At 39.6% G+C, this 18369-nt stretch overlaps 1 pseudogene; it reads left to right on the top strand.

The window, feature by feature from the left end:
* The first annotated feature begins 3653 nt into the window (after nucleotides 1-3653).
* Nucleotides 3654-3759, top strand: LOC137838937 (small nucleolar RNA R71; annotated as a pseudogene).
* The last annotated feature ends 14610 nt before the right edge of the window (nucleotides 3760-18369 follow it).

Genomic DNA, 18369 nt, shown 5'->3' with positions numbered 1-18369 from the left:
AACTTTTGAGGTACGCACGTTAAGATTGTATTCTTTACGCTTGCGAGTTCTTGAGCATACTGTGAGAGAGAACATTGCACGGTTCCTTGAGAGTTCTAGAGTTTGCTCTTGAAGTATTTGGTGGTTCAATCACTGACTTGGGCGTTGGAGTGCGATCAGCCGCAGCGGCACCGCTCTGTTCTTTTGCAGGTTCTTGAGGTGGATCGTGACGAAGGACGGAGGTTGAAGCGGTGCACACGTCGATCCAAGTTTGACGAGGCAAGTTCCAACGTCTTGGTCAACAGGCAGGATCAAAAAGTAAAACAACAATACCAATAATCAATCAAGAACTGAATATTAATATATAAAATATCACCTCAATACATAAGAGTTTGAGCAGATTACTCCCAATCCCAAAGGGTAGAGTTAGCCACGCATACTTCTATCACCTTTCATTCTCCCAATTGGGTTACAATTCACTCTCTGGTGTTTTCCTCTCAATCTGGAACACTAAGGTTGAGCCTCTAGCCCTCTATTTATCCTAGATTTCTAGGGTTAGGTTGTTTATTGTGTCGTGCTAATGGGCTAAATGATAAAACATAAAAAAGGCCCAATCTTTCTTTGCATCCTTTTCCATTCTGGGACCTTCTATCTTTATCTTTTTAGCTCAAATCATTCATCTTTAATCGAAATCTCCAATCTTCCTTAGAAATCTGCAATTAACACCAAATTTGGGAATAAAATACTCTTATTCAAATAAAGATCATAAAAAATGTAAAAAGGTATAAATTCATAAATTAGGGATGATTTTATATGTAAATTAGCAATAAATCCTCATAAGTGCCTATATTTTAATATGAAATATTACTGAAATTAGACACTTATCACTCTCCCCAACTTAGAATCTTGCTTGTCCTCAAGCAAAGTAAATGAATATATTTGAATTTAAATATCAAACAATTTAATTCACTAAACAACAAATCAAATTAGAAACTTATGATGCTTCCAAATTCAAATATAGAAAATTATAGACACAATCAATCTTCAGGATCAAATCAAAACAAATAAATGACAATTCATCAAGGAATATCTTCTCATATGCTCACGGGTAAGTGTTTCTCTCTATTTTCACTAAATCATAACAAATCACAGTTGCTTTTCATTTCATCTTCAAATCACAAACATATTAGACACATGAATCTTGAGGTCTTTTCCAGGGTTGTAATGAGGTTGAGCTTCCAAAAAATATTGGTTTTTCTTAGATAACAAAAGGCACATCTTAAAGAAGAAGAACATACCAACAATTCAATTATAGAGAACATATATGTTATCTAATTACCACTTTCTTTCGATATCACCTTTTTCCTCATTTTCTTTCTTTTCATGATTTTCATGAATTTTTCTATCTTTCTTTTTTATTTCTTTTTCTTCTTATGTTTCTGTTTCTTTTTTTTCTTTCAATCATAGGAAAAAATTCTTCCTATTTTAAACTTTTTGAACTTTCACAATCAGAACCAACCATTCCCTTTTCTATATGTATTGCATCTATGTTCTCCTTCCTTAGACATGCTAAAGGGTAGGAAATTATATCAATAAAGGTTAAGGTGCAATATTAACAAAAAATTTCTTGGCCCAAAGGGGATATAAAAAAAAATGGAATACTAATATAAAGGTTGGCTTTTTGGCCCTGACTCCTAATTAACACAAACAAATGCCTCAATCATCTTCATGCTCTTTTATGATGCAACAAAAATAAAAATTAAGCAACCACAACTGTCAATTCATCAATAAAACTCTCAAAACTGTTTAAGGTTCATACACTCACTTGGTTTAAATGGTCTCATTCCTTTTTGTCTTGTCATTATCTGTCCTAATCAATCATCCTGTTAAATTTTCATGTATCATAATGTTAACTACATTTGAATAGGGATTCAATCATATTTTCTTTTCCAACCTGTGTCTAATTCATCTCACTATTCTTTTTTCCACAATTCAAAATTAATATTCTAGTTCTTTTTTATTTGAAAAAAAAAATAAACTAGAAAACAAACAAATTAAAACTGAAATTTAGTGAAGAAAGATAATTCAAGACTTAAAATTACCAAACTAATAAAACAGGAAATTTATTCAAAATAAGCAATAAAAACAAAGCAAACGAATAAGCAAATAAACAGAAAACAAAATAACCGAAAAATAAAAATAAATAAAATAAGAAAAAAATTCAAATAACTGAAAAGAAAAGAGAATTAGAGAGATAAAACCATATTTTTGTTCAATCCTCTCTTCTTATGAAGTCATCCAGCATTTTGTTAAAATTTTTATCTACAGTCTTGCTTCATTTGCTGGATCTGCCCCCTGAATAATAGAACCTGTCCCCAGGTCAAAAATACATAACCTGCAAAATGATTAGGAGGCATAGGATGTTTTTTTTTATTATTATTATTTAATTTTTCTTTTTTAAATAAAATCAGCAAAGGTAATAAAACAACATAAAACTAAAATGTGGACTGGGTTGCCTCCCAGTAAGCGCTCGTTTAACGTCATCTAGCTTGACGCCTATTTATTTCAAGATGGACAACTCTCTTTGTTGCATCATGTTGTATGCATTTTTCCTCGTTACAATAACATCTTCAACCACACCATAAGGATCTTTGATGGATCTTTTTGCCAACTGCATCTTGGTGGGTTGAACCTCCAAATCGCCTAAATACAGTGCAGCCTTGTCCACAGATAAATCACCTATAGACACGGGAAGATTAAAACCTCCTAAGTTCTTAGAATTTTGAAGCAAGTCCCTTTGAGTCATGACACTGCATCTAGCCTCCAACTCTCTATTTCTCTCTTCAATATAGCTCCTTTTCTTCAGAAATCTCTCAAATATTGAATCTTGCTTTAGATTTCCTGCAAAATAATTCCTAGGGAGCAATTTGTCAAAGAATTTTCTGTCCTTCTCTATTTTTGAAAGAGGATGAGGATATGATAAAACTTTTTCAAGAACACTTCTCTCCTTATTTTTAATTTTTTCTTCCTCACTTCTTTTCATTTCTCTCTCTAACTCCTCAGTCTCATCTTCTTTTTCAACTATTACCTTATTGCAATGCTCTTTTGGGTTGGTTTGGTTGTCAACTGAAAACTGACCACTTTGTATTTCTTCAAATTGTTTAGCCACTTTTCCCATTTGGATCTCTATATTCCTGATCGTTGTCATGCTATTTTCTTCCATTATAGCAAGCTTTGTTAGGGCTTCTTCAACTTTACTCATTCTTTCAAGCATGGATGAATCCTCAACTTCAGATGAATTGTTCAGATAAGAACAGTGACCATTAGGATGATCACCTCCACAAAAATCACACATGATTGATTGACTCTGGCTTTGAGATGAATGCACAACATATAACTGTTGGGGCAATTTAGCCATTTGTGCGGTTAGTTGCCCAATCTGCTGTGTCAGAATTTTATTTTGAGCCAAGAGTGCATCTTCTAACGACCATTCCTTCTGAGTATTTTGTCTATCATGTTGGGCTTGATAATCAGTTGACACCAATGCAACAATAATCCTTGTCGCTTGTTCTACATCAAGAGCCATCATTGTGCCGCCAGCTGCAACATCTAGGAGCATCTTTGTTTTAGATCTGAGACCGGTGAAAAATATGCTCAGTTGAGCAATATCTTCAAACCCATGATTTGGGCATTTTCTAAGTAACATTTTAAATCTTTCCCATGTCTCACAGAATGATTCATCTACTCCTTGTCTGAACACAGAAATTTCAGACTTTGCTTTGATGTAGCGAGAAATTGGAAAAAATCTTTGCAGAAATTTTTCCTCTACCTCCTTCCAACTAGTGAGACTCTGATTTGGAAGTGATCTAAGCCAATCCTTAGCCTTTCCTGCCAATGTCAAAGAAAACAAACGCATATAAGCATTTTCAAGATCACTTGATTGAAAGCCCATTGTTCCCACCAATTCATAAAATGTAGACAAATGTGAACATGGATCCTCATAATCCATTGCTTTGAATTGATGAGTAATGATGAGAGTGAGAAAATTAGGATTTATTTTCAAGGCCTTAGTGGTAGCAGGTATTGCGATACTAGAATAATGCCTTGGTCCTTGGTACATGACATAATCTCCAAGTGTCCTCTTAGGAGGTGGTGCTTGTTCTTCTGCCATGTTGCTTTCTTCCTAAAACATATTAATAAAAAAAAACAGAGTATTTTTTTTTCTTTAAAAAAAAGTAAAATAAAAGAAAAACAAATCTGCAAAATAAAACAAAAATAAAACAAAAACAAAAATAAAACACTAAGATGACGTTAAGAGAAAAATAACAAAAATATTAAAAAAAAAATATACCGATAAAACCAAAACTAAAAACAGAATAAAAGAAAACACTTAAAAACAAGAAATCACATACATAAAAATAAAAAATAAAAATAAAATAAAATAAAGCTAAACAAGAATAAAACTGAAAAGTATAATTATAAACAACTAACAAAATTTCTAACTAACTTACGTAAAAATAATTAATTAAAACAAATAAATAATAACTACGTAAACCTAAATAAAACTACCTACAAATAAACTACGTAAACTAAACCTAAAAACAAAAAAAAAAATGAAATAAAATTTAAGAAAACAAAATAAAATTAAAATCAAAATAAAATAAAATCAAAATAAAAACCAACTAACATAAATAACGTAAAGAAAAAAATAAAAAAAAATAAAAACAATTTTTTTTAAAACAGGAAATCTATAAATTAAAATAAAATAAAATCTATAATGAAATAAAATAAACAAAATCAAAACAATTAAAATATTTACAATATTTAGGAAATTATACTCAACAAATTAAACTTGTTCCCCGGTAACGGCGTCAAAAACTTGATGACTTTTTACTGCAAGTGCACCGCGTTTGTCAGAAGTAATAATTGTCCCTAAGGACGGATATCGATCCCACAAGGAACAGTGAATTATCAAGTACAATAATCGCTAAATATAGAACAAAACAACTAAAAGTGTATTGAAAGTGGTTGTGTTGGCGATGATCAATAAGAAAACAGACAAAAAATTAATTGTTTCAATTGGAAAAATAGGGATTAGGTTTCATCTCTCTCACTCTCGTGTATTTTGATTAGCATGTCAATATTAAGTTCTTTAATTGAAATTGATGCCCGTATAAAAATCATTTATATCGATTCCTCGCATATAAAATCCTTAAGAATGTTCCCTAACTATCGATCCCTCGCATAATTATAAGAACAACTTAGAACGAAACTCAGACGTTTAATAGCAATTAACATTTCAAGTCTATTCCTAGCACTCAAATATGTTAAGTATTGTTGTTTAGGTCCGAACCCTAAAAATACCTCCCGGTCAGATTTAAGATTCTCAATTTGTCACGGAAAATTAAAAGTAAAAAAACAATACCAATAATCAATCAAGAACTGAATATTAATATATAAAATATCACCTCAATACATAAGAGTTTGAGCAGATTACTCCCAATCCCAAAGGGTAGAGTTAGCCACGCATACTTCTATCACCTTTCATTCTCCCAATTGGGTTACAATTCACTCTATGGTGTTTTCCTCTACATCTGGAACACTAAGGTTGAGCCTCTAGCCCTCTATTTATCCTAGATTTCTAGGGTTAGATTGTTTATTATGGCGTGCTAATGGGCTAAATGATAAAACATAAAAAAAGGCCCAATCTTTCTTTGCATCTTTTTCCATTATGGGACCTTCTCTCTTTATCTTTTTAGCTCAAATCATTCATCTTTAATCGAAATCTCCAATCTTCCTTAGAAATCTGCAATTAACACCAAATTTGGGAATAAAATACTCTTATTCAAATAAAGATCATAAAAAATGTAAAAAAGTATAAATTCATAAATTAGGGATTATTTTATATGTAAATTAGCAATAAATCCTCAGAAGTGCCTATATTTTAATATGAAATATTACTGAAATTAGACAGTTATCAATGATCACTATGAATCACAAACTCTTTAGGAAAAAGATAATGTTGCCAAGTAAACAAAGCTCTAACAAGTGCATACAATTCTTTATCATAAGTGGAATAGTTGAGATGACTTCCTTTCAATTTCTCACTAAAATAAGCAATGGGGTGGCCCTCTTGAAGGAGAACAGCCCCAATGCCTATACTTGAAGCATCACATTCAATCTCAAATGTTTTAGCAAAATTAGGAAGGGCTAAGATGGGAGCTTTAGTCAATTTTTCTTTTAAAACATCAAAAGCATTTTGTTGTGCTTCTCCCCATTTAAAAACCACATCCTTTTTCACTATATCATTGAGAGGTGCAGCTATGGTACCGAAGTTAGGTACAAATATTCTATAAAAAGAAGCAAGACCATGGAAACTTCGGACCTCATTCACATTTGTAGGCGTAGGCCAATTTTGAATGGCCACTACCTTAGCTTGATCCACATGGACCCCTTTGCTACTCACAACAAACCCTAGGAATTCTATATGATCAAGTTCAAACATACATTTAGCAAGGTTAGCATACAAATGTTCCTTCCTAAGGGTTTCCAAGACTTGTCTAACATGCATCCTATGGTCACACAAAGACAAACTATAAATGAGGATATCATCAAAATAAACAACAACAAACTTGCCAATGAATGGTCTTAAAACATGATGCATGAGATGCATGAAAGTACTTGGAGCATTAGTTAAGCCAAATGGCATAACTAACCACTCATACAAACCAAAGTTGGTCTTAAAGGCCGTCTTCCATTCATCACCCGGTTTTATACGGATTTGATTGTAGCCTCTTTTAAGATCAATCTTTGTAAAATTTTTTGAACCATGCAATTCATCCAACAAATCATCAAGCCTAGGTATGGGATGCCTATACTTAATTGTAATGTTATTTATAGCCCTACAATCCGAACACATCCTCCATGTGCCATCTTTCTTAAGGACAAGGATGATAGGCATAGCACAAGGGCTCATGCTATCTTGAACCCAACCTTTTGCAATTAATTCCTCAATTTGTTGGCGAATTTCCTTGGTCTCACTTGGATTGGTCCTATAGGCCGGACGATTGGGTAAAGAAGATCCCGGAATTAAATCTATTTGGTGCTCAATCCCTCTCAAAGGTGGAAGGCCTTTTGGAGGATCTTGAAACACATCTTGAAACTCCTTTACCAAATTATCCAAACAATGAGGACTATCTACAAGTGGTTCTAACTTAAGAGGTCTAGGAATAGCTAAGAAGATAGGATTGTGAGCCACTATATCCCTTTGGACCTCATGCCTAGAAATAAGAAGCGTATGCTTATGAATCTTTTCTTTTTCACTCTCCCTCTTTTTCTTCATAAGAATTTGGTCCTCATGGACTTCTCTTGGAGAGAGAGATTTTAAAATGACCTTGTGACCATGGAAATCAAAAGAGAGTTTATTGGTAAAGCCATCATGAAAAACTTTTCTATCATATTGCCAAGGCCTTCCCAAAAGAACATGTGTTGCTTCCATGGGCACAACATCACATAAATGAATGAGGACTTGCTTATTCACAATGATTTCGCCTACTTCACTAAGCCATTGCAATTTGTAGGGCTTTGTATGAGAGATAGTAGGCAATCCAAGCTTATCTACTACTCTTGTACTAGCCACATTAGCACAACTACCACCATCCACTATTAAAGAACAAATGTTGTTTTGAATAAGACATCTTGTATGAAAAATATTTTCCCTTTGACTTTCATCAAAAGGTTGTAAAACTTGTCCAAGAAGTCTTCTCACAACGAACAAATCTCCTTCAAGTGGACTCTCACTCTCATGCTCACTAGATGATCTAGAATGTGAAGAATGCTTAGGTGAATCCAATCATGCTCACTCATCACAATGCCATTATGCACAAACATATTCCTCTTAGAAGGACAATTAGTCGCAATGTGACCATAACCCATACACTTAAAGCATTTCTTACTAGACGATTTAATTGGAGATTTAGGAATAGAAGTAGAAGGCTTAGATTCCTTAGGTTTGAAAGAAGATTCTTTAGAAGGAAATTTGGAAAAAGACTTTTTATTTTTCCAAGAATTGTTGTAGTAACCATCATTGGGAACATTTTTAAAAGTATTTTTCTTTGCAAGTTGGGCTTCCACCTTCATTGCAAGATGAACCAAAGAACCCAAGGATGAATACTCTTGAAGCTTAACAATATCTTGAATATCCTTCCTTAGACCACTCACAAACCTAGCTATCATAGCTTCCTCACTCTCATGCATATCTACCTTAAGCAAAAACGTTTCCAATTCTTTGAAATAAGCATCCACACTTAGCGTGCCTTGTTGAAACCGTTTGAGCTTCAACAATAGGTCTTTCCTAAAGTGTGGTGGCACAAATCTAAGGCGCATGCATTCCTTTAAAGTGTCCCAAGAGTCCACGGGAGGACCCTTGTTATAGATAATGTCCTTTACAACACTTTGCCACCATTTCATGGCATAATCAATGAAGTCTAAGGAGGCTATCTTAACTTTTTGATCTTCTTTGACCTCATGGACATCAAAGATTTGTTCACATTTAGCCTCTCAATCTAAGTACACATTAGGATCACTATCACCACTAAAACTAGGGACATTTACAAAAGAAATTTTAGCCTTGGTTTCTTGGTGATATCCTTCTTCACGGTAATGTCTATCTCCATGAGCGTGAGGTCTATATCCATGAAAATGGTGATGATGTCTCCTTCTTCTATGTTCCTCTTCACGGCCATGATCATTGGAAGAACCTCTAGATGAAAGTGTATGAGAATGATGCTCCTCATTGATAGAATTAGAGGACCTAGGTTGCTTCATGTCAACTCTTTGTAATCTTTCCTCCAACCGTCTTATAGCTTCATCTTTGAGAGTAATGGTGCATTTTGCTTTTTTTAATTCATCAAGAACAGAAGCTTTTCTAGGAGAATGCTGTTTGGAAGAATCACTGCTGGAATATGAAGCCATTTATAAAAGAAAACAGCAAACAAAATAGCACACAAATGTTAAGAAAACAATGTTAGCAACACAAAATTTAGAACAAATGTCGAAGGTAGGAATTGCTCTCAAGCACTCCAAAGAAAGAAAACTTCCCTTAACCAATCTGATCTTGAGGCCTTTAGTAACCTCAAATGAAAGATGTCAAAGCAATAGCACACAATCTCAAAGCTAATCACCACAAAACCAATGAACAATGAAAGACAAACAAGAAAAGGTATAAACAAGAAAAGGCTATAACAAAAGGAATACAAGATATAGGACAAACTCAAAGAGTAATGAAGAAAAGACAAGCAAGAAAATAAGGTACTCAATGAAAAAGAAGGCACACAAAAGAGACCTAAAAAAAAGCACTAGAGTAGATGAAGAAAACAAAAACAGAACTACTGGAAATTTTTTTTATGCAAACTGTGCGAAATGTTTACTGATTTATATGGAATGATATAAAGCGAAATGGATTATGAAATTGTAACCACATAAAATTCAAGATCTTATCTCAATAATGGCACTGGAATTACTCAAAAAAAGTAAGCCAACTAATTGTGATAAATTTTCTAAAATCACTGCCAGATTATCGTATTTTTTCGGCTGAATTACACACTGTTTGTATTTGATTTATCATTTTTTTTGTACTTTGAATTTTGAAGTACTTATTTTTTCTACTCTTTTATAACACTTTGACGAACACAAATCCAGAATTTCAGAAATTTCCAGTAAGTAAATCAATTTAAATAAGGCGAAACAGTCAGCACATTTGCAGGAAAACAGAGGAATCCTAACAGGAATGAAAAACAGAATGAAGAACTAGCAAAGACATAATGGAAATGATGTGTAAGAACTTGTATAGGTCCAAAATACAAGTATGAACTCAATACTAAAAAGAAAATGCATCAAAGGATCAAGAATCAAACACAGAAAACTGTTCTTAACACAAAATCAAGAAACAAAAAATTACAACAAAAGGACTACAAAGAATTGATAACATTCTTGGAAAAACATGACTATGACAAAACTTGTAAGGATTCAAAAATTAAAATGACACAAACACAATGTAATAACAACAAGAAAACAGCAAGAAATACTCAAAAGTAAACCTAAAATAGAAAGATAAGAACAAGAATGTAAAGTTCTTGAATTAAAAATGCAAAACAACTCAAAATCAAACAAGAACAAACCTAAGACTCATGATACCACATGATATGATTCCAATAGCAAGATATAGATGATTCTTTGACATTTTATGGAATCAACTTGAGTTGGAGATTGAATAGGCATTTTTATAGAAATGGATCAATGTTCTATGTTTCAAGAACTCACCAAAACTTGCGCCAAACACCAAAGCTCACATGGAAGTCCCATTTCTTGTCAATTGAACCGAATAAAAGGAGCAAGAATGCAAATGAACCGATTAAATTGCTTAAGGAATGAAATGGACCGATTAAAATGCTTCACAATTGAAATGCACCGAACAAAAGCAAGGAAGAAGGAAGATGAACCGATTAAAGCATGAAACTAAGCTTAAACACCGAATAGAAAGAACCTAAGACATGTTTATGAATTCGTATGGACATGGAGATGAAAGGAAAAGATGGAGAAGAGAGAAGAGTTATGTGGTTGAAGAACTTGGTTGGTGAACACGCCACTTGAAGTATGAATGCTCCAAGATAAGTGTGAATTGCCACCACTTGAGGGAACCAAGGCTCTCAAGATGAGACTAGGAAGAGGAAAAGACAAGTTCTCACTACACTCAATCACCAATTTGGGAGAGTTTTGATACTACAAATTCCAATTCTCAATTTAGAAGGACCCAAGCCCTCCTTTTATAGGAGCAAGGGCCGGTCATGAGCTTTACAAAGCTTGTACCACAAGCTACCCAAGAGTCTTCTAAGCTAACGCCTATAGTGACTTATGAAGAGTCACCTTCTAGAAAATTCTAAACTAAAGCCTAAAGATGCTTTACAAAAGAGGTATCTAATGTTTCCCTGTAAGCACCTTCCTAAAAAACTATGTATTAAACATTTTACTTTTTATACAAAAGACACTACAGAAAAAGAAAACAATCAACCACTACTTCCTAATTCCTTAAACTTGCTCCTTGTAAGCCTTTGAGGTAAGCTAGTGTCTCCTTGAGCTTCTTCAACTTCGGCCTCTACCTCCTCTTGTCCTTGATCTTCAATCTCTATTTCTTCTTTATCTTGATCTCCATCACTATGGGTCCTTCGGGGTTGCGGGATTAACTCCGCGCTAAGGGCTTCCTGCAATATTTTCCCTTTATCGGCGTTGAGGGGTGTGTATCGTGAGAACCGAGGCCCGCGATTGTCTCGCTTGGGGTCACCTCGTCCAGACCTTCCCTGCCATTCCTTCTCATCTTTCTTCTAGCCACTTGCCTCTGCCCGAGCCTGGTTCCTGAACTCGCGAAGCTCTTCTAATTGCACAAACTTGGAAGCTCTGCGCCTGAGTTCGTCTAAGCTTGTCGCGGGTTGCATACATAAGTTGTCTGCGAAAGGCCTGGTCGGAGGGCAGTCAGCATATGATGCATTGCCACCTCAGGGCTGAGGTTTCGAATGCTCATAGCGACTTTCCCGAACCGATCGATGAACTTTCTCAGAGACTCTCCATTTTCCTAGCGAATGCTGACCAGGGCAATGGACGTTAGATGGTGGGGTCGGCTCATTGTAAATTGGACATCGAACTTGGCCACCAGCGTTTCAAAACAATCCACTGAGTTCGGGGGGAGCTTTATGAACCAGCTTAAAGCTCCTCCCTTCAAGGAAGTTGGGAAGGTTCGGCATAGGACCACGTCATCGGTCGTATACAGACTCATGTGGGTTGGTGTATGCTTCCATGTGCTCATCAGGATCGATCGTCCCATCATACCGATATCTGTTGAATCCCTTCCACTTGTCTGGTAGGGGAGTGTCCATGATAAAATCAGTGAAAGGATGACGACTGTCAGTCCCGACAGTACCGGTTGTGTTCACTGATTTATTGGGGTGGGACTCGCCATCCATCTCCAGGGTGAGGTTCTTGTTCTTCGGCTCCCTCATGGTCTGGAGGCTGGCAATTGTGGCAAAGGACCTGCCAACTTGGTTGGTTGGAACAAGGGACAGTCCCCCATCCACCAACTTCTTCATCTCTTTGTTCTCCTCTTGGAGGGTCCTGATCTCCTCTTCGTTCTTCCTGGTCGCCTCTTCATGGGCCTTCTTCATTTCTGCCAGTTCCCTCTAAAGAGCCAACATCATTGCTACTTGGTCTGCTTCGGACATCCTCTCACTTGCCATACTGCGGGTCGATACCATCTACTGTTGTTTCTTCACACTATTCTCTCGGCCCCACGGTGGGTGCCAATTGTTCTCGAACGGGTTTGGAACCTAGAGAACGATTGCTCCTACTTCCACCTTTGGTCGGTCTACGATGCTCCAAACTCTTTGTTACACCTTCCTCCTCTCGTTCGTCTGGCTCCACAGACGGGGATGGTGCTTGCAGAAGGCACTCCAACCCTCAAGTCAGTCGGGATGTTAGCACTCAGTTGTCAGAGTACTATAGATAATGACGTACCTTTCTCCTTGAAATGCGTGTTATTTATATTACCTTAATGGGTCTTCATTAGTGGGCCTGATTAGGGGATTGGCTCGTGTTTAGGGTTGCACTAAACAACCCTTAACCACGGGTTAACCCTCCTGACTTGGTCAACCTTTGACTCAGCATTAAGGGTCGGTCGGCCATGTGTCGTCACGTGGACCTCTCACGATGGCTTAGGCGGTGATTCTATTCGAGAGCTGGCCGACTCATCAAGTCGTTTGGTCGTACCAGTACAATAATTATGTGTATGCTGAATGTTCTGGAATTGTCATTTTTAATAATAAATTTCATCTCAAAGATGTCCTATACATTCCTTAGTTTTCCTTTAATTTAATCTCTGCTTCCAAACTTTCATTACATCTAAATTGTAATATGATTTTATCCTCTACACACTATGAAAAACAAGACAATCTAACTCAAGAGAAGATTGCTTTAGTTAGTGCCAAAGCTGGCTTCTACATTTTTAATTCTGCAATTTTTTGTACTGTTGCCACACATAATTTTGTTTCCTTTGTGAACTACACTATTAAGAACTTTAATTTTTGGCATTATAGATTGGGACATTTTTCTGATGAAAGATTACAGGTGTTGATAACTCAATATCCATATATCACTGTTGGAAAACTACATTTGTGTGAAATTTGTAACCAGGTCAAACAAAAGAAACCCTTTTTTCTTTAAGTACTTCAAAATCTAAAGTTGTGTTTGATCTTGTGCATATGGACATTTGGGCTCCTTGTTCCTTTACTTCAATGCAAGGTTTTAGATATTTTTTAAACATTGTTGATGATTTTTCTCATTATACTTGGACTTATCTTTTGCATGCAAAATCTGAAGTTAGACAACACATTGCTAATTTTATTGCTTATATTGAAAATCAATTTCATACTACTGCTAAGATTATTTGTACAGATAATGGACTATAATTTGCTTCGAAAGACTTTTTCTCTTCAAAAGGCATTATATATCAAACAACATGTGTTGAAATGCTTGAACAAAATGGCATAGTTGAAAGAAAACATCAACATCTTCTAAATGTAACTCGTGCTTTAATTTTTCAAGCCCATTTGCCTCCCCTTTTTTGGGATTTTGCTATTCAACATGTCACTTTTCTTATTAATTGTACTTCTACTCCGCGGCTGCAAAATATTGCTCCTTATGAAAAATTGCATGGTAAACCTTATGATTTATCCATTTTACGTGTTTTTGGATGCCTTTGCTATTCTAGTACACTTATTGCACATAGAAAAATATTAGATTATAGATCTGTTCATGGAATTTTTCTTGGTTTTCCTCCTTATACAAAATGTTATATTTTCTTAAATCTTAAGTATCATCGTATTGAGATCTCAAGACACAATATTTTACGATAATCATTTTACATACATATTGAAAAACGATAATTGTGAATGTCCTAACTGATCCTGCCGGCAACTCAAACGTGGAGGAATCGCTTCGTGGCACTCTCTGCCCCGTCTACGCGACTGCGTCTTCTGCGGAATCACTCCCCGAACTTTCTCTCAGATGTCTTCAAATGTGACCTGCAAAACACACAGACGGCGCCTCTAGCGGCCGTTTGCACTCCGACGATCAAGTTAGTCCAACAGAACTACCAGAAACTGGAAACTAGTAATGTGTGTGTGAAAAAACTTGCACTCTGTTTTTCCTATCTCTTTTCTCCTTTTTCCACTCTCCCTCTGATTCTGTCTTTTATCCCTCTTTCCCTGCTTCTGGGCATAACAGAATTCTGTTATGCTTTTCTGGCATGTGTCAGAACCCTGTCATGCTTTTCAGAGAAAGCGTACCTTCAGAATCAGCAATGGGGAGCGTGAGAGTCTGCGCATGTCTGCGCATGGCTGCGCCTGTCTGTACCTTTAGCGGTACGGAGTGCTCTTTTGTCTGGACCGCACTCCTCTCAGATGGTGACACGTGGAGGCCTGCAACTCACATCTAACCACACACGTGTCACTTACTGGAAGGGCTCTAGCGCCTCTCTTTGTCCGCCTAAGCTACGCTCTTGCGGAGTAACTTAGGATGCTTCTCTTATCTGGGTAAATTGCACACTCTTAGGAGTGGTCGTCGGGTGTGGCTGGTCTAGGCGCACTCACCGAACGTTACTCTCTGCGTAGGCGACTTACCCTTCTGGATGACACGCACGTAATGGGTTGAGGGAATCACCAATCACTGACTGGCTTACTAGTTCCCTCAGGCCACTCTCGTGCATGATTCCTTGAGGTGTGCTCATGCGAGGTCCATGCGTAACGCTCTCGCTGGGAACCTTAGCCCCAGTTTAACTGCGTGTAACACGAGACCCCGATGACAATACACCCGATGACTGATCAGTGTTTATTCGCTACTCGCGCTCTGCCTCCAGGCGCGAGTCTGGGAACTGGTCTGCTGGTGGTCACTTGGCTACTGACCACCGATCACCATTCTGGGTGATCTATCCCCCGACCTCTCTGCCGCCTGATCTGTCGGTGGTAACTTGGTTACTGACCACCGATCACCTCTCTTGGCGATCGTCCCCCTACCTCTCTGCCACCTGGTCCACGTGTCACCCTGCGAGTGGTCCACGTGGTTCTCTGATGCTGACGTCATCGACTACCGATGACCGATCAGATCACAAGCCCCCCAGTCTCGAGTCGAGAACTCGTTCTCAGCGAAGAGACTAAGTGGTCGTGCCCTCAGTCCACGTGGCAAGTGGGGCCGCCTCACGTGCCACCTCACGTGCTGCTTCTTTAATGTTTGGACTTCCTTTCTTAATCTCGCGACACGTGGCCCCATCAACGGCTTGCGCTGTGCGTCGCTAGCGCTTCTTTCATTCAAATTGGCGCGCCCTTCCACTGTTCCCTCATCTTCTTCATTTGACTCCCAGACTCTCTGCGAACCTCTCTTCTGCGCACCCATCTTTCTTCAAATTCTCTGTGATCCTAAACTCTTACGATCATCCAAAGGTATGGTTTTTCCTTTCCCTGGCCCCTTTTTGGTCATCTTTACCGATTGCATTTATCATTCTAGTTATCATGCATCCATCTTCCCTGTTTTTCTTCTTCTCAACCCGCGCTAGGGTTTTTCTCATGTTTCCGCTTTGACTTCTGCCTCCTCTTCTTTCTCCTTTACCTGGGCATTTCTCCCTCATTCCCTCTCTCTGTTTTTCACCGAACCATCCATCACTCTCTCCCTTTCTATTTCTGACCCCTCGTTTTCCTCCATTGCAGCTATCTCTCGATGGCTCGCTTGAAGCAGACCGCTCGCGTCCTTGCCTCTTCTTCTGGTGCACAGCCCTCCGCGAGTGCACCAGCTTCGCCACCGCCTGTTGTCACCTCATTCCATGACAACGCCAAAGTTTATGACTGGGCCCCTCTGGCGTTGCTATCTGAAACGTCTACCTTGCTACCTGAGGACCATCTTAACTCACTTCTGAGCCACGACCCGGACGAACCCTCGTGTTCCATAGACAGGGAAAACGACTTCCACATCCGAGTCCGCATCCCTCCCCGAGGGATGCCCATTTGCGCTGACGACAGGGCCACCAATGGGGTGCCCTTCGTTTTTGTTTACTCCGCGATCTTCAAAAGGTTGAGGCTGCGACTCCCCTTCACCTTCTTCGAGAAAGAGCTGATGATGGAGTTGAACGTCGCGCCCTGCCAACTCCACCCCAACGCCTGGGCCTTCATCCGGGCGTTTCAGATCCTGTGCAACCATTTTGGGCACAACGCCTCGGTGGAGGTGTTCCTTTACTTCTTTGAGGCGAAAAAACCAGGGGATAGGTTTTGGGTCAGCCTGAACGGGGTTGCTGGACGGGTGCTCCTGGGCCTGTACCAGCAGTCCTTCAAAGACTGGAAGGGCAGATTTTATATGATATCCGCCACCCCACAAAGCCCTCATCTGCTCGAGGGGTACCCCCTCTACTGGGTTCCCCAGGTTCAATTTAAAAAACCCACGGATCTCGAGACCATGGCCCCCTACGAGCGCGAGCTGTGTGGGCTGCTCCTGGGGGCTAAGTATGACTCCGCTCGCCTCATCAAGGATGAGTTTGATGTGGTTTCCCTGAAGAAATATATAGGTAGTCCTTTCTCTGCCGCCCCTTAGGACATTTATACTTCCTCATGCATGCTCTTATACCTTTCACCTTGCTTGCGTCTCTTAGCTGTCTAATTTCCCTCTTTCTTGCCTATGCAGATTCAATGTCAGGGAAAGATAGGAGGTTGGCGGTGTTGGAGCTCGCTAAACGCCGAGCGGCCAAAGGGACTGGCTCTTCCTCTTCCACCACTGAGCCAATCGAAGCCCCTCTGCTCTCGGTCGCGCCAGCCGAAGGCCCCGAGCAAGGGAAGAAAAGGAAAAGACTGGTGAAGGCTTCTTCGCTGGTACCTGCTGCTGCTGCTGCCTCAGTGGAAGAGGAAAGCTCAGGCTCCCCCCTCATTCACCGCCAGAGGAAGAAAACAGTGGTTGAGGGGGTCTCGTCTCTCCAGCCTGGAGGGATCGAGGTGGTAGAGGTAGAGGAAGGTTCACCACCTCCCTCCCCCTCTACTCGACTTGCCCCGGAGCCCGCATGCCCACCTTCTCCTAGCCAAAAATCGCCCCCAATCTCTCAACCGCCAACTTCCCCCCCAGCAGGCCAATCACCTGGTCCATCCGCTCACCCTGCTGGGGGTGTTTCTGCTCAAAACGAGTGTGCCCCGCCTCCACTAACAATCTCCACCGCCAATGCTGAACATGGTGGGTCTGGCTCGTGCCCAAGCAACACTGGAGCCAACCATGAGAACTTCAGCAGAGTTATCTCCATGGTGCGACAGCACATCAGCAATGGGGAGCTCGTCGACTGGAGCGGGGAGGAGATAGACGCACACCTTGCCAAGCAGGTGGTGCTCTCGCTGGAGTTCTCCACCCAGCATCGCAAGCAGAAAGCCCTGGAGAAAAGGGTGAAGGAACTTGAGCACGACAATGAGTCGCTGCACAGTGACCTTGAAGCCGCTCAGGGATCTGTCGAGCTGATGCGAGGCATGGTGGAGAAGGCCAGGAGGGAGTACTTGCTGCAGGTCCAGGAGACCATCAAGATGGAGATCTTGATGGGGCAGACTGTTGGTCCTCTGGACTGGAAGGTGGCAGAGCTACAGGCTGAGAATTCCTCTTTGCTCGAACGGAGTCAGATGGTGGAGGAGTTACAGGCTGAGAACGCCTCCCTACGCCAACAGGATTCTCAGCGGGTGGAGATGCTCAAGGCCGCCAAGGAGGCAACTGCTGCTGCCGAAAAGAAGCTTGAGGAGGCAGTGGGCAAGCTGTCTGAGGCTGCCTCCTCCCTTGCTACCCTTACCACGCAGAGGGATGCTGCAGAGGCTTCGAGGCGAAGTCTGGAGGCGGAGAAAGAGGACTTGATGAACGTGGGCGCCGATTCCCTCATTGATGGATTCGAGCTGGCGCTCGAGCAAGTCCGCTGCGTCCTCCCAGAACTGGACCTTGCGCAATTCAGCATTCATCACTCGGTGGTAGATGGAAAACTTAGGCCTCCTACTCCCTGAATCTCTTCCCCTTTGTAATTTTGACTTCTTCTGTACAAAGTTTCATTCTGTCACCTTATGTTTCTGCACCATTCAACTCTTTGTAACTGACAATTGTATGAACATCTCTGGTGATATATCTCGGATTCAATTGCTCAATTTCTCTTTGTATTTTCTTTGGACTCCACTGATCTTTATGTGCGCGACTAACTGTTAGCTAGTTTAGGTTCAGCGCGATCTGGGGCTTTACCTTTCCTTTCGCACACGACTAAGTGTTAACCAGCTTAGGCTTAACGCGATCTGCTTC

The sequence above is a fragment of the Phaseolus vulgaris genome, chromosome 4 (genome assembly GCF_051622355.1).
Source record: "Phaseolus vulgaris cultivar YP4 chromosome 4, ASM5162235v1, whole genome shotgun sequence".
Lineage (NCBI taxonomy): Eukaryota > Viridiplantae > Streptophyta > Magnoliopsida > Fabales > Fabaceae > Phaseolus > Phaseolus vulgaris.
This window is presented reverse-complemented; position numbering and strand designations above follow the sequence as displayed.